We start from the raw sequence: 23,081 nt of genomic DNA on the forward strand, positions 1-23,081 counted from the left end.
GCTCTTTAGTTTAATTAGATCCCATTTGTCAATTTTGGCTTTTGTTGCCATTGCTTTTGGTGTTTTAGTCATGAAGTCTTTGCCCATGAGTATGTCTGAATCGTATTGCCTAGATTTTCTTCTAGTGTTTTTATGGTTTTAGGTGCTTACATTTAAGCCTCTAATTCATCTTGAGTTAATTTTTGTATAAGGTGTAAGGAAGGGGTCCAGTTTCAGTTTTCTCCATATGGCTACCCAGTTTTCCCAACACCATCTATTAAATAGGGAGTCTGTTCCCCATTGCTTGTTTTTGTCAAGTTTGTCAAAGATCAGAGGGTTGTAGATGTGCGGCGTTATTTCTGAGGCCTCTGTTCTGTTCCCTTGGTCTATATATCAGTTTTGGTACCAGTATCATGCTGTTTTGGTTACTGTAGCCTTATAGTATAGTTTGAAGTCAGGTAGTGTGATGCCTCCAGCTTTGTTCTCTTGCTTAGGATTGTCTTGGCTATAGGGCTCTTTTTTCAGTTCCATATGAAATTTAAAGTAGTTGTTTCTAATTTTGTGAAGAAAGTCAATGGTAGCTTGATGGAGATAGCATTGAATCTATAAATTACTTTGAGCAGTATGGCCATTTTCATGATATTGATTCTTCCTATCCATGAGCATGGAATGTTTTTCCATTTGTTTGTGTCCTCTCTTATTTCCTTGAGCAGTGGTTTGTAATTCTTCTGGACAGGGTCCTTCACAACCATTGTAAGTTGTTTTCCTAGGTATTTTATTCTCTTTGTAGCTATTGTGAATGGGATTTCACTCATGATTTGGCTCTCTGTTTGTCTATTATTGCTGTATAGGAATGCTTGTGATTTTTGCACGTCGATTTTGTATCCTGAGACTTTGCTGAAGTTGCTTCTCAGCTTAAAGAGATTTTGGGCTGAGATGATGAGGTTTTCTAAATATATAATCATGTCATCTGCAAACAGAGACAATTTGACTTCGTGTCTTCCTATTTGAATACCTTTATTTCTTTCTCTTGCCTGATTGCCCAGGCTAGAACTTCCAATACTATGTTGAATAGGAGTGGTGAGAGAGGACATCCTTGTCTTGTGCTGGTTGTCAAAGGGAATGCTTCCAGCTTTTGCCCATTCAGTGTGATATTGACTGTGGATTTGTCATAAATAGCTCTTATTATTTTGAGATATATTCTGTGAATACATAGTTTATTGAGAGTTTTTAGCATGAAGGGGTGTTGAATTTTATTAAAGGCCTTTTCTGCATCTGTTGAGATAATCATGTGTTTCTTGTCATTGGTTCTGTTTATGTGATGGATTATGTTTATTGATTTGTGCATGCTGAACCAGCCTTGCATCCCAGGGATGAAGCCGACTTGATCATGGTGGGGAAGCTTTTTGATGTGCTGCTGGATTTGGTTTGCCAGTATTTTATTGAGGATTTTCGCATTGATGTTCATCAGGGATATTGGCTTGAAATTTTCTTTTTTTGTTGTGTCTCTGCCAGGTTTTGGTATGAGGATGATGCTGGCCTCATAAAGTGAGTTAGGGAGGAGTCCCTCTTTTTCTATTGTTTGGAATAGTTTCAGAAGGAATGCTACCAGCTTCTCTTTGTATCTCTGGTAGAATTCGTCTGTGAATCCATCTGGTCCTGGGCTTATTTTTGGTTGGTAGGCTATTAATTATTGCCCCAATTTCAGAACCTGTTATTGGTCTATTCAGAGATTCAACTTCTTCCTGGATTAGTCTTGGGAAGGTGTATATGTCCAGGAATTTATCCATGTCTTCTAGATTTTCTAGCTTATTTGCATAGCAGTGTTTATAGTATTCTCTGATGATAGTTTGTATTTCTGTGGGATCGGTGGTGATATCCCCTTTATCATTTTTTATTGTGTCTATTTGATTCTTCTCTCTTTTCTTCTTTATTAATCAGGCTAGTGGTCTATCTATTTTGTTATTCTTTTCAAAAAACCAGCTCCTGGATTCATTGATTTTTTTGAAGGGTTTTTTGTGTCTTTATCTCCTTCAGTTCTGCTCTGATCTTAGTTATTTCTTGTCTTCTGCTAGCTTTTGAATTTGTTTGCTCTTGCTTCTCTAGTTCTTTGAATTGCGATGTTAGGGTGTTGATTTTAGATCTTTCCTGCTTTCTCCTGTGGGCATTTAGTGCTATAAATTTCTGTCTAAACACTGCTTTAACTGTGTCCCAGAGATTCTGGTACACTGTGTCTTTGTTCTCATTGGTTTCAAAGAACTTCTTTATTTCTGCCTGAATTTCATTATTTACCCAGTAGTCACTCAGGAGCAGGTTGTTCAGTTTCCATGTAGTTGTACAGTTGTGAGTGAGTTTCTTAACCTGAGTTCTGATTTGATTACACTGTGGTCTGAGAGACTGTTTGTTATGATTTCTGTTCTTTTGCATTTGCTGAGGAGTGTTTACTTCCAATTATGTGGTCAATTTCAGAATAAGTGTGATGAGATGCTGAGAAGAACGTATATTCTGTTGATTTGGGGTGGAGAGTTCTGTAGATGTCTATTAGGTCCACTTGGTCCAGAGCTGAGTTCAAGTCCCGTTGTTAATTTTCTGTCTCGTGGATCTGTCTGATATTGGCAGTGGGGTGTTAATATCTCTCACTATTATTGTATGGGAGTCTAAGTCTCTTTGTCGGTCTCTAAGAACTTGCTTTATGAATCTGGGTGCTCCTGTATTGGGTGCATATATATTTAGGATAGTTAGCTCTTCTTGTTGCATTGATTCCTTTACAATTATGTAATGCCCTTCTATATATCTTTTGATCTTTGTTGGTTTAAAGTCTGTTTTATCAGAGACTAGGATTGCAACCCCTGCTTTGTTTGCTTTCCATTTGCTTGGTAAATCTTCCTCCATCCTTTTATTTTGAGCTTATGTGTGTCTTTGCACGTGAGATGGGTATCCTGAATACCGCACACTGATGGGTCTTAACTCTTTATCCAATTTGCTAGTCTGTGTCTTTTAATTGGGGCATTTAACCCATTTACATGTAAAGTGAACATTGTTATGTGTGTATTTGATCCTGTCATTATGATGCTAGCTGATTATTTTGCCCATTAGTTGATGCAGTTTCTTCATAGTGTTGATGGTCTTTACAATTTGGTATGTTTTTGCAGTGGCTGGTACTGGTTTTTCCTTTCCATATTTAATGCTTCCTTCAGGAGCTCTTATAAGGCAAGCCTGGTGGTGACAAAATCTCTCAGAATTTGCTTGTCTGTAAAGGATTTTATTTCTCCTTTGCTTATGAAGCTTAGTTTGGCTGGATATGAAATTCTCAGTTGAAAATTCTTTTCTTTAAGAATGTTGAATATTGGCCCCCACTCTCTTCTGGCTTGTAGAGTTTCTGCAGAGAGATCTGCTGTTAGTCTGATGGGCTTCCCTTTGTGAGTAACCTGACCTTTCTCTCTGGCTGCCCTTAACATTTTTTCCTTCATTTCAACCTTGGTGAATCTGATGATTATGTGTCTTGGGGTTGCTCTTCTCAAGGAGTATCTTTGTGGTGTTCTCTGTATTTCCTGAATTTGAATGTTGGCATGGCTTGCTAGGTTGGGGAAGTTCTCCTGGATATTTTCCTGAAGAATGTTTTCCAACTTAGTTCCATTCTCCCCATCACTTTTGGGTACACCAGTCAAACGTAGGTTGGGTCTTTTCATATAGTCCCATATTTCTTGGAGGCTTTGTTCATTCCTTTTCACTCTTTTGTCTCTAATCTTGTCTTGACGCTTTATTTCATTAACTTCATCTTCAGTCACTGATATCTTTTCTTCCACTTGATCGATTTGGCTATTGATACTTGTGTATGCTTCATGAAGTTCTTGCGCTGTGTTTTTCAGGTCCATCAGGGTCACTTATGTTCTTCTCTAAACTGGTTATTCTAGTTAGCAGTTGCTGTAACCTTTTTTCAAGGTTCTTAGCTTCCTTACATTGGGTTAGAACATGCTTCTTTAGCTCAGAGGAGTTTATTATTACCCACCTTCTGAAGCCTACTTCTGTCAATTCATCAAACTCATTCTCCATCCAGTTTGTTTTCTTGCTGGCAAAAAGTTGTGATCCTTTGGAGGAGAAGAGGCATTCTGGTTTTTGGAATTTTTAGCCTTTTTGTGCTAGTTTTTCCCCGTCTTCGTGGATTCATCTACCTTTGGTCTTTGATGTTGGTGACCTTTGGATGGGGTTTTGGTGTGGACATACTTCTTGTTGATGTTGATGCTATTCCTCCCTGTTTGTTAGTTTTTCTTCTAACATTCAGGCTCCTCTGCTGCAAGTCTGCTGGAGTTTGCTGGAGGTCCACTCCAGACCGTGTTTGCCTGGGTATCACTAGTGGAGGCTGCAGAACAGCAAAGATTGCTGCCTATTCCTTTCTCTGGAAGCTTCATCCCAGAGGGGCACCAGCCAGATGCCAGCCAGAGCTCTCCTGCATGAGGTGTCTGTCGACCTCTGCTGAGAAGTGTCTCCCAGTCAGGAGGCATGGGGGTCGGGGACTCACTTGAGGAGGCAATCTGTCCCTTGCAGAGCTCAAGCACTGTTCCAGGAGATCTGCTGCTCTCTTCAGAGCTGGCAGGCAGGAACGTTTAAGTCTGCTGAAGCTGTGCCCACAGCAGCTCCTTCCCCCAGGTGCTCTGTCCCAGGGAGATGGGAGTTTTATCTGTAAGCCCCTGACTGGGGCTGCTGCCTTTCTTTCAGAGATTCCCTGCCCAGAGATGAGGAATTTAGACAGGCAGTCTTGGCTACAGTGGCTTTGCCAAGTTGCGGTGGGCTCTGCCAAGTTTGAACTTTCTGGCGGCTTTGTTTATACTGTGAGGGGAAAACTGCCTATTCAAGACTCAGTAATGGTGGATGCCCCTCCCCTCACCAAGCTCAAGCTTCCCAGTTCAATTTCAGTCTGCTATGCTGGCAGTGAGAATTTTGAGCCAGTGGATCTTAACTTGCTGGGCTCCACGGGGGTGGGATCCACTGAGCTAGACCACTTGGCTCCCTGGCTTCAGCCCACTTTCCAGGGGAGAGAACAGTTCTGTCTCACTCATGTTCCGGGTGCCACTGGGGTATGAAAAAAAACTCCTGCAGCAGCTTGGTGTCTGCCCAAATGGCCACCCAGTTTTGTGCTTGAAACTCAGGGCCCTGGTGGTGTAGGCACCTGAGGGAATCTCCTGGTCTGTGGGTTGCAAAGACCGTGGAAAACGCGTAGTATCTGTGCCAGAGTGCAGCGTTCCTCATGGCAGAGTCTCTCATGGCTTCCCTTGGCTAGGGGAGGGAGTTCCCTGACCCCTTCTGCTTCCTGGGTCAAGCGACACCCCACCCTGCTTCAGCTCCCCCTCCGTGGGCTGCACCCACTGTCTAACCAGTCCCAATGAGATGAGCCGGGTACCTCGGTTGGAAATGCAGAAATCACCTGCCTTCTGCATTGATCTCGCTGGAAGCTGCAGACTGGGGCTGTTCCTATTTGGTCATCTTGCCAGCCACCTCTTTTTCTTTTTTAGAGATGAAGTTTCACTATGTTGCCCAGACTGAGGGCAGGTGCTATTCACAAGTACAATCATAGTGCACTACAATCTCAAATTCCTGTACTCAAGTTATTTTCTTGCTTCACCTTTTCAAATAGCTGGGACTATAGGTGTGCCACTGTGCCCAGCTCTTGTTAACTTTTTTAGTGGTTGCCCTGGAGTTTGCAATATACATTTACAACTAATCCAAACCCACCTTCAAATAACACCATACCACTTTGTGGGTAACAAAATGCCTTATTGCAGAATATTCCCAAATATTTCCTCTCATCCCTTTTGTCATTGCTGTCATTCATTTCACTCATCGGTAAGTTATAAACACTGAATGCAAGTGATTTACTTGTATTTACTATTACTATTATGAACAAACTGCTATCCATTAGATAGAATAAGAAAAGAAAAAATTTCTTGCCTACATTTATTCCTCCTAATGCTCTTTGTTTACATGGATCTGAGTTTCTGATTTATATCATTTTCCTTTTCTCTGAAGAACGTCTTTTAACATTTCTTGCAAGTCAGGTTACTGGCAACAAATTACTTCAATTAAAAATTTTTTTTTCTATGTGGTGTATAGCATGATGTTTTGAAATATGTATACATTGTGGAATGACTAAGTCAAGCTAATTAATATATACATACCACTTCTTTGTGGTGAGAACACTTAAAATCTACTCTCTTTGCAATTTTCTCAAGTGTACAACACTTTGTTATTAATTATTGCCTTCATGTTGCACAATAGAGCTCTAGAACTTGTTCTTTCTGTATAACTGAAATTTTGTATACTTTGCCCAACATTTCCCCAATTCCTCCCAACCCCTGACTACCAGCCCCTGATAACTAACATTCTACTCAACTTTGTTTTTTTTTTTTTTTAGACAGAGTCTCACTCTGTTGTCCAGGCTGGAGTGCAGTGATGCAATCTTGGCTCACTGAAAGCCTCCTGGGTTCAAGCAATTCTCCTGCTTCAGCCTCCCAAGTCACTGGGATTACAGGTGTGTGCCACCATGCCTGGCTAATTTTTTTGTATTTTTCGTAGAGACAGGTTTCACCATGTTGACCAGGCTAGTCTTGAACTCATGACCTCAAGTGATCCGCCTGCCTCAGTCTCCCAAAGTACAGGGATTGCAGGCATCAGTCACCATGCCTGGCTTATTTAACTTCTATAAATTCAACTTTTTAAGATTCCTCATATAAGTGAGATCATGCAGTATTTGTCTTTCTGTTCTTGGCTTAAGTTTACATAATGTCCTCTAGGTTTGTCTGTTGTTGTCTCTAGTGACAGAGTTTCTTTCTTTTTTAAGGCTGAATAGTATTCTATCATATATATATATCATATATATATACACCACATGTTCCTTATCCAGTCATTCATTGAAAGACAACAATATAATTCCATTCCATATCTTGGCTATTATGAGTAATGCTGTAGTGTACCTACAGGTACAACTATCTCTTCAACATACTGACTTCGTATTTTTTGGATACGTACCCCAGTAGTGGGATTTCTGGATCATAAGGTAGTTGTTTTTATTTTTAGGGGAACCTCAATACTGTTTTCTGTAAGGTCTATACTAATTTACACTCCCACCAACAGTATACCATGTTCCCTTCTCTCCACATTCTTACCAACACTTTTTATCTTTGACCTTTTTGATAATAGCCATCCTAGCAGGTATGAGATGACATCTCATTGTGGTTTGGGTTTGCATTTTCCTGATGATTAGTGATGTTGAGCATTTTTTTCATATATTTGTTGGCCATTTGTATGTCTACATTTGAGAAATATCTATTCATGTCTTTTGCTCATTTTTAAATTGGGTTATTTATTTTCTTATTATTTAGTTTGAGTTTTTTATATATTTTGGATATTAACTTCTTATCAGATATAAAATTTGTAAATATTTTCTCTTGTTCTGTAGGTTGTCTCTTCACTCTGTTGATTGCTTTCTTTTCTGTGCAGGAGCTTTTTAGTTTGATGTGATCACATTTGTTTATTTTTCTTTTGTTGCCTGTGTTTTTGGAGTCAAATCCAAAACACACTGTCCAGACAAGTGTCATCGAGCTTTCTCTCTGTGTTTTGTTCAACTAGTTTTACAGTTTCAAGTTTTACATTTAAGTCTTTAATCCAGGCTGAGTTAGTTTTTGCATATGGTGTGAGATGAGTCCAGTTTCATTCTGCCACATGGCTATAATCTAACAACAAACTATCCAAAAAAGAAATCAAGAAAACTATCCCATTTGCCATAGCTACTAAAAAGCTAAAATACTTAGGAATAAATTTAACCAAAGAAGTGAAAGGTCTATACACTGAAAACTATAAAACGTTCATGAAAGGAATTGTGGAACTATTAGATAGAAAAATATCCTGTGTTCATGGGTTGGAAGAATTAATATTGTTAAAATGTCCATATACCCAAAACTATCTACAGAGTCAATGCAATGTCTTTCAAAATCCAAATAACATTTTTCACAGAAATAGAAAAAATAACCTTAAAATTTATATGGAAGCACAAGAGACCCTGAATAACCAAAGCAATCTTGAGCAAAGGAACAAAGATTGTAGCATCACACCACCTGGTTTCAAAATTTACTACAAATCTATGCTATGGTTTGAATGTTTGTGTCCTCCACAATATGTTGAAACTTAATCCCCAATGCCATAATGTTAAGAGCTGGGGTCATTTAGGAAGTTCTGCCTTCAAGTGTAGGATTAATGCCTTACACAAGAATTAGAGGGAACTAGCTAGGCCCATTTTGCCTTTTTGTGTTACACTATGTGAGGACCTGGCACCCAAGGCACTATCTTGGAAGCAGAGAGAGCCAGCCCTCATTAGAAACGGAATCTGCCAGTGCCTTGATCTTGGACTTCCCAGCCTCTAGAACTGTGAGAAATAAATTTCTGTTCTTTTTAAAATTATCTGGTCTAAGATATTTTGTTATAGCAGTGGGAATGGGCTAAGACACTATACTAATCAAAACATCATAGTACTAGCATAAAAACAGACACACAGACCAATGGAGCAGTGTAGAGAGTCCAGAACTAAATCTATGCATTTATAGTCTGTTGACTTTTGACATAGATGCCAAAAACACACAATGGGGAAAGGATAGTCTTTTCAATAAATGGTTTTGAAAAACCTCAATTTTTTTTTTTGTTTTTTTTTTTGTCTAAGAAAGTCTTTATTACTTTCTCACTTTTTTTCTCAATTTAAAATCTTTCAGGGTACAGTATTTTGTCCTGGTGTTTTTTTTTTTTTTTCCTTTAACACTTTAAATATTTCACTCTGCTCTCTTCATTGTATGGTTTTTGAGGAGAAATCTGACATAATTCTTATCCTTTTTCTGGCTGTAGGTAAAGTGTTTTTTCCCTTCTAGCTTTTTCACGCTTGTAATCCCAGCACTTTGGGAGGCCGAGGCAGGTGGATCACGAGGTCAGGAGATCGAGACCATGGTGAAACCCTGTCTCTACTAAAAATACAAAAAATTAGCCGGGCGTGGTGGCGGGCGCCTGTAGTCCCAGCTACTCGGAGAGGCTGAGGCAGGAGAATGGCGTGAACCCGGGAGGTGGAGCTTGCAGTGAGCCGAGATTGCACCACTGCACTCCAGCCTGGGTGACAGAGCGAGACTCCGTCTCAAAAAAAAAAAAAAAAAAAATTTCTCTGTCTTCGATTTCTGCAATTTGAATACGATATTGCCAGACATAGATTTTTTTGGTATTTATCCTTCTTGGTATTCTCTGAGCTTCCTGGATATATGGTTTGGTGTCTGTCATTAATTTTGGAAAATCCTCAGCCATTATTACTTTAAACATTTTCTCTGTTCCTTTTTGTCTTCTCCTTCTGCTATTCCTATTAAATAAATGTGACACCCCTTTAAAATTACCCCACAGTTCTTAGATATTCTGTTCTGTCTTTTTCACTTTTTTCCCTTCGCATTTATTGTTTTGGAGGTTTCTATTGACCTTTCTTTAAACTCCTGGATTCTTCTCTCAGTTGTGTCTAGTCTGTTGATGAGCCCATAAAAAGGACTCTTCATTTTTGCCATAGTGCTTTTGATTTCTGGCATTTTTCTTTGATTCTTTCTTAGAGTTTCTTTTGCTTTGCTTACATTATCATCTGTTCTTGCAATGTTGCTTGTTTTTATCCATTAGAGCATGTTAACTATAGTTGTTTTAAATTCCTGGTCTGATTATTAGAAAATGTCTGCCCTATCTGAATCTGGTTCTGATGCTTGCTCTATCTCTTCAAAATGTGCTTTTGTCTTCTAGTATGCCCCCTTTTTTTTTTTTTTTTTGAGATGGTGTCTTACTCTGTCATCCAGGCTGGAGTGCAATGGTGCGATCTCAGCTCACTGCAACCTCCACCTCCTGGGTTGAAGCAATTCTCCTGACTCAGCCTCCCAAGTAGCTGGGATTACAGGTGCCTGCCACTATGCCCAGCTAATTTTTGTATTTTTAGTTGAGATGGGATTTCACCATATTGGCCAGGCTGGTCTCGAACCCCTGACCTCGTGATCCACCCACCTTGGCCTCCCAAAGTGCTGGGATTACAGGCGTGAGCCACCGGCCTTATCTTTTTTTGTTGAAAGCTGGATGTGACATACTAGATAAAAGGAACTGAGGTAGTAGGCCTTTAGTGTGAAGTTTCATGTTTATCTGACTAGGAGGTAGACTGCATTTACTATTTTCTGTGGCTAGAGACTTCTTAAATATGGTTTGAGATGTGTAGTTCTTTCGGTTGTAATCTTTTGTTATTATACAAGAGCGCTTCTGATCTTGTGGTAAGATATGGGGACGGGAAGTGCATTCTATAGACCCATAATTAGGTCTCCGACTTTCAGTGAGCCTGCACCCTTGGGCTGTGACTTCTCAGTCTCACCCTTCCCCATTTGATGAGACAACAAAGCTAGAAAGGGCCAGGATTGGTTATTTCCCTTGCCCAACAGAGAAGGCTGGAGTGGGCTGGAGTTGGGTGGTTTCTTTCTCCAAGATTCATTAGGCTCTAGTAAATGACAAATTGATTAGGCTCTGGTAAAATACTTTCTCAGGAGGGCAGGCCTTGTTAAACATAACACAATCATCTGGGTGTATTTAAAAATGGCTACTTTCCCCTTCCCCCTGCTGGAATCACAAGGGGACTTTTCTCTGATCTTCACTGTGACAACCTAGTAGGGCTTCTAGAGGTAAAACACATGAAAGAGTGTCCCCTCCTTCCAAAAATGGGCCTCTCTGGAGTTTTAAACTCTTAAACTTGTTCACACTGAACCCCCAGCAATCTGTTAATTACAGTAACATATTATATATATATATACACAAAATACATATTATACCTATATATCTATATATGTGTGTGTGTGTGTGTGTATACACACACACACACATACACACTGTCGTGAATAATTTAACCATCAGAATACATTCTGAGAAATGCATTGTTAGGCAATTTTGTCATTGTGCAAACATCATAGAGTGTACTTAAACCTAGATGGTGTAGCCTACTACACACCTAGGCTATATAATATAGTCTATTGCTCCTAGGCTACAAATCTGTATACCATATTGCTGTATTGAATACTGTAGGCAATTGTAGCACAGTGTTAAGTATTTGTGTATCTAAACATATCAAACATAGAAAAAGTATAGTCAAAATATGGCATTATAATCTTAGGGGACCACTGTTTTATATGTGGTTCCAGTTGTTGACTGAAATGTCATTATGTGGCATTATGACTGTATAATTTTACCTTTTCCTCTCTTTTTCCTTTTCAGGTTCTTTAAAATAATTGAGAATTTGCTTCTGGATTATTAGTAATTTTTTTCTTAACAAAATACCTCATCCATCTATTCAATACTTTTTATGTGTTACATTATACTTCAAAGCCATATTATCAAGAGTTATCTAGATTTAGTATAAAATAACTTTTATGAGTTTTATTTATCATAGCTGTTTCTTAGTAAGTCATCTACTTGAGCTTTATATTCTGATTTTTAAGAAACAGAATGCTTAGAATCAGAACAGGAGTGGTAATGAGTACTTCCATGTCTTGTTATAAACACTTTTGGTAATTGTTGACAAATTGTTTTCCAGAAAATTTGTGCTGATTTAACTTCCATCTGGATTTTATGGGTGTTTCAATTTTTCCATTCCTTCTTCTTTCAATATTGAATATTTTCATTCTTTATGGTATCTGGCATGTTGTATTTGAAACCTAGTTTGTCATTTATGTTTTGATTACATTATTTAATTATTGAGTTTAAATTTTATAATGTAATTATTCAACTGTTTTTATTTCGTGTATTGCCAGTTTATGTCATTTGTGTATTTTTCTATTGGGGTATTTATATACTTTATTGCTTTGTAAGATCACTTTATATATTAAGGATATTAGATCATCTTATTCTATCTGGTTGATATGTTTTTAGATTTATTTATGTTGTTTTCTGTTTGGCACCAGATCAATGCTTGTTGGCATTTTGTTAGGGAAATGGTTAGGAGCATGCACTTTGTATTCAAACTCCAGCACAGGCCAGGTGTGGTGGCTCGTGCCTATAATTCCAGCACTTTGGGAGGCCGAGGCAGGCAGATCACTTGAGGCCAGCCTGGACAACATAGTGAAACTGTCTCTACAAAAAAATGCAAAAAATTAGCTGAGTGTTGTGGTGTGCACCTACAGTCACAGCTACTTGGGCGGCTGAGGTGGGAGGATTGCTGGAGCCTAGGAGGTTGAGGCTACAGTAAGCTAAGATCGCACCACTACACTCTAGCCTGGGTGACAGAGCGAGACTCTGTCTCAAAAAAGAAACCCCAGCTCAGCCACTTGCTCATTGTGTAATCTTGGGAAATTGCTTAATAACTTCTAGCTTTTGCTAAAACTGATATAAAACAATAGTGCCAACTGCATGGGGTTGTTGAGAGAAATTACTTAAAAGGTTTAGCATAATATCTGTCATAATTTAGTAAACAAACATTTCTGGCTATTACTGTTTGTATATTTTTAAACAGTGACCAAAGCAGAAATAAAGGGAATGATGTGAAATTAATGAATATATAAGTTATATTTGCTGCCCTCTCTGGCCTTTTCACATGTACCTTTTCCTCTGTGAAACTCCCCCACCAGCACTCTTTTGTGGGGTAGCATATTTGATATATAATCTTATTCTCTTTTTTTTTTAATTATACTTTAGGTTTTAGGGTATATGTGCACAATGTGCAGGTTTGTTACATATGTATCCATGTGCCATGTTGATTTCCTGCACCCATTAACTCGTCATTTAGCATTAGGTATATCTCCTAATGCTGTCCCTCCCCCCTCCCCCAACCCCACAACAGTCCCCAGAGTGTGATGTTCCCCTTCCTGTGTCCATGAGTTCTCATTGTTCAATTCCCACCTATGAGTGAGAACATGCGGTGTTTGGTTTTTTGTCCTTGCGATAGTTTACTGAGAATGATGTTTTCCAGTTTCATCCATGTCCCTACAAAGGACATGAACTCATCATTTTTTATGGCTGCATAGTATTCCATGGTGTATATGTGCCACATTTTCTTAATCCAGTCTATCGTTGTTGGACATTTGGGTTGGTTCCAACTCTTTGCTATTGTGAATAGTGCTGCAATAAACATACGTGTGCATGTGTCTTTATAGCAGGATGATTTATAGCCCTTTGGGTATATACCCAGTAATGGGATGGCTGGGTCAAATGGTATTTCTAGTTCTAGATCCCTGAGGAATCGCCACACCGACTTCCACGATGGTTGAACTAGTTTACAGTCCCACCAACAGTGTAAAAGTGTTCCTATTTCTCCACATCCTCTCCAGCACCTGTTGTTTCCCGCTTTTTTAATGATGGCCATTCTAACTGGTGTGAGATGGTATCTCACTGTGGTTTTGATTTGCATTTCTCTGATGGCCAGTGATGAGGAGCATTTCTTCATGTGTTTTTTGGCTGCATAAATGTCTTCTTTTGAGAAGTGTCTGTTCATGTCCTCTGCCCACTTTTTGATGGGGTTGTTTGTTTTTTTCTTGTAAATGTGTTTGAGTTCATTGTAGATTCTGGATATTAGCCTTTTGTCAGATGAGTAGGTTGCAAAAATTTTCTCCCATTCTGTAGGTTGGCTGTTCACTCTGATGGTAGTTTCTTTTGCTGTGCAGAAGCTCTTTAGTTTAATTAGATCCCATTTGTCAATTTTGGCTTTTGTTGCCATTGCTTTTGGTGTTTTAGACATGAAGTCCTTGCCCACGCCTATGTCCTGAATGGTATTGCCTAGGTTTTCTTGTAGGATTTTAATGGTTTTAGGTCTAACATATAAGTCTTTAATCCATCTTGAATTAATTTTTGTATAAGGTGTAAGGAAGGGATCCAGTTTCAGCTTTCTACATATGGCTAGCCAGTTTTCCCAGCACCATTTATTAAATAGGGAATCCTTTCCCCATTTCTTGTTTTTGTCAGGTTTGTCAAAGATCAGATAGTTGTAGATATGCGGCATCATTTCTGAGGGCTCTGTTCTGTTCCATTGGTCTATATCTCTGTTGTGGTACCAGTACCATGCTGTTTTGGTTACTGTAACCTTGTAGTATAGTTTGAAGTCAGGTAGCGTGATGCCTCCAGCTTTGTTCTTTTGGCTTAGGATTGACTTGGCCATGCGGGCTCTTTTTTGGTTCCATATGGACTTTAAAGTAGTTTTTTCCAATTCTGTGAAGAAAGTCATTGGTAGCTTGATGGGGATGGCATTGAATCTATAAATTACCTTGGGCAGTATGGCCATTTTCACGATATTGATTCTTCCAACCCATGAGCATGGAATGTTCTTCCATTTGTTTGTATCCTCTTTTATTTCATTGAGCAGTGGTTTGTAGTTCTCCTTGAAGAGGTCCTTCACATCCCTTGTAAGTTGGATTCCTAGGTATTTTATTCTCTTTGAAGCAATTGTGAATGGGAGTTCACTGATGATTTGGCTGTCTGTTTGTCTGTGATTGGTGTACAAGAATGCTTGTGATTTTTGTACATTGATTTTGTATCCTGAGACTTTGCTGAAGTTGCTAATCAGCTTAAGGAGATTTTGGGCTGAGACAATGGGGTTTTCTAGATATACAATCATGTCATCTGCAAACAGGGACAATTTGACTTCCTCTTTTCCTAATTGAATACCCTTTATTTCCTTCTCCTGCCTGATTGCCCTGGCCAGAACTTCCAGCACTATGTTGAATAGGAGTGGTGAGAGAGGGCATCCCTGTCTTGTGCCAGTTTTCAGAGGGAATGCTTCCAGTTTTTGCCCATTCAGTATGATATTGGCTGTGGGTTTGTCAGAGATAGCTCTTATTATTTTGAGATATGTCCCATCAATACCTAATTTATTGAGAGTTTTTAGCATGAAGCGTTGTTGAATTTTGTCAAAGGCCTTTTCTGCATCTATTGAGATAATCATGTGGTTTTTGTCTTTGGTTCTGTTTATATGCTGGATTACATTTATTGATTTGCGTATGTTGAACCAGCCTTGCATCCCAGGGATGAAGCCCACTTGATTATGGTGGATAAGCTTTTTGATGTGCTGCTGGATTCCGTTTGCCAGTATTTTATTGAGGATTTTTGTATCAATGTTCATCAAGGATATTGGTCTGAAATTCTCTTTTTTGGTTATGTCTCTGCCAGGCTTTGGTATCAGGACGATGCTGGCTTCATAAAATGTGTTAGGGAGGATTCCCTCTTTTTCTATCGATTGGAATAGTTTCAGAAGGAATGGTACCAGTTCCTCCTTGTACCTCTGGTAGAATTCAGCTGTGAATCCATCAGGTCCTGGGCTCTTTTTGGTTGGTAAGCTATTGATTATTGCCACAATTTCAGAACCTGTTATTGGTCTATTCAGAGATTCAACTTCTTCCTGGTTTAGTCTTGGGAGGGTGTATTTGTTGAGGAATTTATCCATTTCTTCTAGATTTTCTAGTTTATTTGCATAGAGGTGTTTGTAGTATTCTCTGATGGTAGATTGTATTTCTGTGGGATCGGTGGTGATATCCCCTTTTTCATTTTTTATTGCATCTATTTGATTCTTCTCTCTTTTCTTCTTTGTTAGTCTCGCTAGCGGTCTATCAATTTTGTTGATCTTTTCAAAAAACCAGCTCCTGGATTCATTAATTTTTTGAAGGGTTTTTTGTGTCTCTATTTCCTTCAGTTCTGCTCTGATTTTAGTTATTTCTAGCCTTCTGCTAGCTTTTGAATGTGTTTGCTCTTGCTTTTCTAGTTCTTTTAATTGTGATGTTAGGGTGTCAATTTTGGATCTTTCCTGCTTTCTCTTGTGGTCATTTAGTGCTATAAATTTCCCTCTACACACTGCTTTGAACGTGTCCCAGAGATTCTGGTATGTTGTGTCTTTGTTCTCGTTGGTTTCAAAGAACATCTTTATTTCTGCGTTCATTTCATTATGTACCCAATAGTCATTCAGGAGCAGGTTGTTCAGTTTCCATGTAGTTGAGCGGTTTTGAGTGAGTTTCTGAATCCTGAGTTCTAGTTTGATTGCACTGTGGTCTGAGAGACAGTTTGTTATAATTTCTGTTCTTTTACATTTACTGAGGAGAGCTCTACTTCCAACTATGTGGTCAATTTTGGAATAGGTGTGGTGTGGTCCTGAAAAAATGTATATTCTGTTGATTTGGGGTGGAGAGTTCTGTAGATGTCTATTAGGTCCACTTTGTGTAGAGCTGAGTTCAATTCCTGGATATCCTTATTAACTTTGTGTCTCGTTCATCTGTCTAATGTTGACAGTGGGGTTTTAAAATCTGCCATTATTATTGTGTGGGAGTTTAAGTCCCTTTGTAGGTCACTCAGGACTTGCTTTATGAATCTGGGTGCTCCTGTGTTGGGTGCATATATATTTAGGATAGTTAGCTCTTCTTGTTGAATTGATCCCTTTACCATTATGTAATGGCCTTCTTTGTCTCTTTTGATCTTTGTTGGTTTAAAGTCTATTTTATCAGAGACTAGGATTGCAACCCCTGCCTTTTTTTGTTTTCCATTTGCTTGATAGATCTTCCTCCATCCCTTTATATTGAGTCTATGTGTGTCTGTGCATGTGAGATGGGTTTCCTGAATACAGCACACTGATGGGTCCTGACTCCTTATCCAGTTTGACAGTCTGTGTCTTTTAATTGGAGCATTTAGCCCATTTACATTTGATGTTAATATTGTTATGTGTGAATCTGATCCTGTCATTATGATGTTAGTTGGTTATTTTGCTTGTTAGTTGATGCAGTTTCCTCCTAGCCTCGATGGTCTTTACAATTTGGCATGTTTTTGCCGTGGCTGGTACCGGTTGTTCCTTTCCATGTTTAGTGCTTCCTTCAGGAGCTCTTTTAGGGCAGGCCTGGTGGCGACAAAATCACTCAGCGTTTGCTTGTCTGTAAAGTATTTTATTTCTCCTTCACTTATGAAGCTTAGTTTGGCTGGATATGAAATTCTGGGTTGAAAATTCTTTTCTTTAAGAATGTTGAATATCGGCCCCCACTCTCTTCTGGCTTGTAGAGTTTCTGCCGAGAGATCAGCTGTTAGTCTGATGGGCTTCCCTTTGTGGGTAACCCGACCTTTCTCTCTGGCTGCCCTTAACATTTTTTCCTTCATTTCAACTTTGGTGAATCTGACAATTATGTGTCTTGAAGTTGCTCTTCTCGAGGAGTATCTTTGTGGCGTTCTCTGTATTTCCTGAATCTGAATGTTGATCTGCCTTGCTAGATTGGGGAAGTTCTCCTGGATAATATCTTGCAGAGTGTTTTCCAACTTGGTTCTATTCTCCCCGTCATTTTCAGGTACACCAATCAGACGTAGGTTTGGTCTTTTCACATAGTCCCAAATTTCTTGGAGGCTTTGTTCATTTCTTTTTATTCTTTTTTCTCTAAACTTCCCTTCTTGCTTCATTTCATTCATTTCATCTTCCATCAGCGATACCCTTTCTTCCAGTTGATCGCATTTGCTACTGAGGCTTCTGCAATTTTCGCGTAGTTCTTGAAACTTGGCTTTCAGCTCCATCAGCTCCTTTAAGCCCTTCTCTCCATTGATTATTCTAGTTATCCATTCTTCTAATTTTTTTCAAAGTTTTTAACTTCTTTGCTATTGTTTTGAATTTCCTCCCGTAGCTCAGAGTAGTTTGATCGTCTGAAGCCTTCTTCTCTCAACTTGTCAAAGTCATCCTCCATCCAGCTTTGTTCCGTTGCTGGTGAGGAACTGCGTTCCTTTGGAGGAGGAGAGGTGTTCTGCTTTTTAGAGTTTCCAGTTTTTCTGCTCTGTTTTTTCCCCATCTTTGTGGTTTTATCTACTTTTGGTCTTTGATGATGGTGATGTACAGATGGGTTTTTGGTGTGGATGTCCTTTCTGTTTGTTAGTTTTCCTTCTACCAGACAGGACCCTCAGCTGCAGGTCTGTTGGAGTTTACTAGAGGTCCACTCCAGACCCTGTTTGGCTGGGTGTCAGCAGCGGTGGCTGCAGAACAGCAGATTTTTGTGAGACCACAGATTCAGCTGTCTGATAGTTCCTCTGGAAGTTTTGTCTCAGAGGAGTACCCGGCTGAGTGAGGTGTCAGTCTGTCCCTACTGGGGGGGTGCCTCCCAGTTAGGCTGCTCAGGGGTGAGGGACCCACTTTAGGAGTAAGTCTGTCCGTTCTCAGATCTCCAGCTTCGTGCTGGGAGAACTACTACTCTCTTCAAAGCTGTCAGTCAGACAGGGACATTTAAGTCTGCAGAGGTTCCTGCTGACTTTTTGTTTGTCTGTGCCCTGCCCCCAGAGGTGGAGCCTGCAGAGGCAGGCAGGCCTCCTTGAGCTGTGGTGGGCTCCACCCAGTTCAAGCTTCCTGGCTGCTTTGTTTACCTAAGCAAGCCTGGGCAATGGCGGGCGCCCCTCCCCTAGCCTGGCTGCTGCCTTGCAGCTTGATCTCAGACTGCTGTGCTAGCAATCAGCGAGACTCCATGGGCATAGGACCCTCCGAGCCAGGTGCGGGACACAATCTCCTAGTGTGCCGTTTTCCAGGCCTGTTGGAAAAGCGCAGTATTAGGGTGGGACTGACCCAATGTTCCAGGTGCCGTCTGTTACCCCTTTCTTTGACTAGGAAAGGGAACTCCCTGACCCCTTGCGCTTCCCGAGTGAGGCAATGCCTCGCCCTGCTTCGGCTCGCGCACAGTGCGCTTCACCGACTGTCCTGCACCCACTGTTTGGCACTCCCTAGTGAGATGAAACCGGTACCTCAAACAGAAATGCAGAAATCACCAGTCTTCTGTGTCGCTCAGGCTGGGAGCTGTAGACCGGAGCTGTTCCTATTTGGCCATCTTGGCTCCACCCCCCCCCCCATTTTGTTTAATGTCTTGGGAATGTGTTGAATACTCTTTGTGTAGGTTTTCATTTAGGTATACTTTTCCAATATGTAAATAAAGCTCAGTAAATAGGGGCCCATTTTGATATTCAGTGTATACTTTTACTAAGTTTCTTTTTCCTACTTACATAACAGTGGCAATTATTGAAGTGAGACATACATCAAGTGACTAAACGGGTGTTTCCAGCTCTGAATATGCCATGAAGACCTTAGTTATTTTTTTATTAGTGACATTTTTCTCTTCCAAAAGTTTAGAGGAATGGGAATGTGAGCCTTCCATGGGGAAGTCTTACTTGTGTTGTTACTTTTTATATGTTTTACATATCTGTCTATTCTGTGGTTGAATAAAATATGTCCTTCCTATGACCACCAGTGCAACTTTTGTACATATGCTACCCATTATACTCAGATCTCCTTTTTAAAACCTCACATGTAGAAGTGAATGTAAAATTTGTACTCTTTTACCTTTGAAAAACTTGCAGTAACCACCATATCTTTATGATCATTAGATTAGCAAACGGTTAAATCCTCATGAAATTCTCTTTATAAGCTGTTTGTAGTTTTCAGGCATTCAATCATTCATGCCTTATAGAAGGCAAAAAAAATTGGTTATTGATGAAATAGAAGTAAGATAGAATCACTGTTGTATTGCTACTCAGTCTATTAATGCAGACGGAAGCTAGATTTACAATATATATACAGTATATTTATATTTAATATATACTAAAATATAATATATGTAATATGACTATAAATTTATATTATATACTTATGATTTTTATATAGATTTATTTAATATGTAGATTTATATGTATATAAAAAACATAGGATGTGATTTTTCATTATTTGTTTTTACAGGAACAGAGTGCTAGTGCTTGCAAAGGGAACATAAAAGATCATATAGTACAACACTCTCATTTTACAAATAATAAGCTTAGACAGGCAGCATATAGCTTACTCAAGATCTCATGTGGGAGAACCTATTGAAGAATCCAGGGCTGTGTTCATGAGACCACACTTCCTATGACTATAGTCATGTTTTCACTCAATTTCAAGCCCTTTTTATTTTAACTTTATTTTTAATTTCACAGTTATTTCTTTACATGGTTAAGCCAGTTCAAGATTTTCCTATTCAATAACTTGGCAGATTTCCTTTAAACAAGAGCCATCTTATTAGACACTGAAGCTATTTAAAAAATTAAGGTTGCTTTCAGTGAAAATGTGCAAAAACAACCACCCTAGTACTTGCAGTGTTATGTATATTCCCATCTTATGGCCCTAGTAGAAGAATAAGTAGTTACTTTTATTTCTCCTTCACCTATCCCCTTCAGGAGGTATCATGCCACGTGCCCGTTGTGGACTTTCAAATTGTGTGCTGTATTCAAAGGAACTCAAGACCATCATAATTAATTTGGGCTCAATAGTTAAGATTGAAAATGATGTTTTAATAGCTGCATCTTTCTTATTAAACAACATATTAAAAATACAGCTAGCTGTATTGTATTTTTGATCATTGTACCCCCTGGATAATACTATTAGGTTGGTGCAAAAGTAGTTGTGGTTTTTGCCATTGAAAGAATGGCAAAAACGCAATTACTTTTGCACCAACCTAGTAATTTTCTTTCCCACTCTTTGAGAGGTGTATGGTTTGGCAGTCTCTATGGTAAGTTGTTCTATTAGTCCATTCTCATACTGCTATAAAGAAATGTTCAAAACTGGGTAATTTATAAAGGAAAGAGGTTTAATTGACTCACAGTTTAGCATGGCTGAGGAGGCCTCAGGAACCCTCAATCACGGCAGAAGGTAAAGGGGAAGCAAGGCACTTTCTTCACGAGGTGGCAGGAAGGAGAAGTACCGAGTGAGGGGGAAGAGCCCTTTATAAAACCATCAGATCTCTGAGAACTCACTTGCTATCATGAGAACAGCATGGGGGAAACTGCCCCCACGATTCAGTTACCTCCATCTGGTCCCTCCCTTGACACGTGGGGATTATGGTGATTACAATTCAAGATGAGATTTGGATGCAGACACAGAGCCAAACCATATCAGTTGTTCTTAAGAAATCCTACACTCACCTCTTGGTAATTAGTGCTTGCCCTATGTAAACAGTGTCTCTTCAAATTGCTAAAAGGTCAGAATGTACATAAGGTGTTAAGATGAACCCATCTCCTGACTGAGAGAAAAGGCAGGCTTAAGCTACCAGTGTTTAGTGGCATATATCTCTTATGTGAAAAGGCCAAGATATTTGCTTCCATCATCTTTATGTTAACTCCATGAATATCTAGCAGATAGTAGGTGCTTTGTCATAAATACTCTTGAGGTCAGCATCCTTCTTTGCTTGGTTGCCTGACCTCCTATGATAAAAGCAAATGCCTGATTAGTTGTTGCCTGACAGCCCTCAGTAAATGGTATAACTTAGGATAACTTTTTAGTACTGTTCTTTGGCTCTGAGATGTTCTCGTTCCTGTTTTAGCTTATTCTCTTCTTTTGCTCCATGAACTCTAGTCTTTCTTCATAGATTAATTTCATCCCACATTCAGTAATCCTAAATAGTTTTTCAGTGCTTTACTATGTGACAATCACTGTTATTGGCGCTTGATGTACATTAGTAAACAAAACAGACAAAAATCTCCGTGCTTGTGGATCTTAAATTCTAGCTGGGGGCAGGAGACAGGCAGACAATTAAAGAAATGTGTACTAAATGTCTACATTTTATAACATATTAGGAGGTAACTGCTATTAAAAAAACCCAGCAGAGTAAGGGGGATTGGGAATGCTAGGGAAGACAGGGGTACAGTCACAGTTTCAATAGGTCAGAGTAGGTCTCAGGGAGAAGAAGACATCTAAGCAAAGATATGCAGAAGAAAGGGAAGCTGACAATGTAGATATCCTGGAGGGAAATGGTACAAAGGCCTTACGATAAATGTATACCTGGTTTTTAAGAAGAACAGAGAAGCAGGCCAGTATTGCTGTAGTTGAGGGAGGTGGAGGAGGGTAGCAGGAGGTCAGAGAGAAAATGAAGGTCAGGTCCTGTAGGGCATTTTAGGCCACTGTGAACACATTGGATTTTACTCTGAGTAAAACAGGAAACCACCAGATGGTTTTGAATAGAGGAGTGACATGGTATGACTTCTATCTTTAAAAGCTCACTTTGGCTGTTATGTACAGAATAGGCTATAGAGAGCCACATGTGAAAGCAGAGAGAATAATTAGAAGGCTGTTACAGTAATATGGCCTGGGGAGAATGGTGGTTCACATCAGATGGTAGCAGCTATAGGAATGAGGTATGGTAGATTTCCAGATACACAGTCATGCATCTCATAATCACATTTCAGTCAATGACTGGACCACATAAAACAATGGTGGTCCCATAAGATTATAATACCATATTTTTGCTTTACTTTTTTTATGTTTAGATATGTTTAGACACACAAATACTTACGATTGTGCTACAATCACCTACCGTATTCAGTACAGCAACATGCTGTGCAGGTTTGTAGCCTAGGAGCAATGGGAGATAGCATGTAGTCGAGGTGTGTAGCAGGTATACCGTCTATGTTTATGTAAATTTACTCTGTGACGTTTATGTAACAACAAAATAGGCTAACAGCACGTTTCTCAGAACACATCCCGATCAGTAAGCAACACGTGACTGTAATTTAAACATGGAGCCAATAGTATTTCCCAATAGGAAATGAGTTGTGTGAGAAAGGAGTCGAGGAAAACCTCAAGGTTTCTGGCCTCAGCAACCAGAAATATGAAGTTGCAGCAATTAAAATGAGGAAGATTTCAGGTAGAATAAGTTCAGATGGGGCATGGGGGAGTAGTGAGGGAAATCAGTAATTCAGTTTTGAACGTGTTAATTTAGAGGTGCTTATGAGTCATCCGCATGGAAATGTTATATAAATGTTGGAGTTTAGAAGAGAAAATTAGAGATAAAAATTTGAGAGTCATAAGATATACAGGTAATATACAAAACCCTGATAGTGTCTAAGATAACCACTGGGGAATGGCTTTCGTTAGAGATCAGGATCAGAGTCAGCCTGGGGGCATTGCCATATTTAGAAGCTGGGGAAAGAGGAGGAACCAGCAAAGGATACAGGGAGGGAGTAGCTGTGAGATAGGAGGAAATTCAAGAAGACAACAGTATCTTCCAAGCAAAAGTGGTGAGCTCATACTCTTAAGGATGCTTTATAATTTGACCAAACCCCTCTGCTTCCAA

The 23,081-nt window shown here is 39.4% G+C and overlaps 1 protein-coding gene and 1 pseudogene across 2 annotated transcripts in view; both read left to right on the forward strand.

Moving 5' to 3' along the window:
* The window catches only part of MSRB3 (methionine sulfoxide reductase B3), a 201,004-nt gene that overhangs the window by 118,437 nt on the left and 59,486 nt on the right, over positions 1-23,081 (forward strand). The gene's annotated exons all lie outside the window — the stretch shown is intronic.
* LOC134732085 (uncharacterized) lies at positions 4,480-22,702 on the forward strand (annotated as a pseudogene).

This window comes from Symphalangus syndactylus, chromosome 13 (assembly GCF_028878055.3).
Source record: "Symphalangus syndactylus isolate Jambi chromosome 13, NHGRI_mSymSyn1-v2.1_pri, whole genome shotgun sequence".
Lineage (NCBI taxonomy): Eukaryota > Metazoa > Chordata > Mammalia > Primates > Hylobatidae > Symphalangus > Symphalangus syndactylus.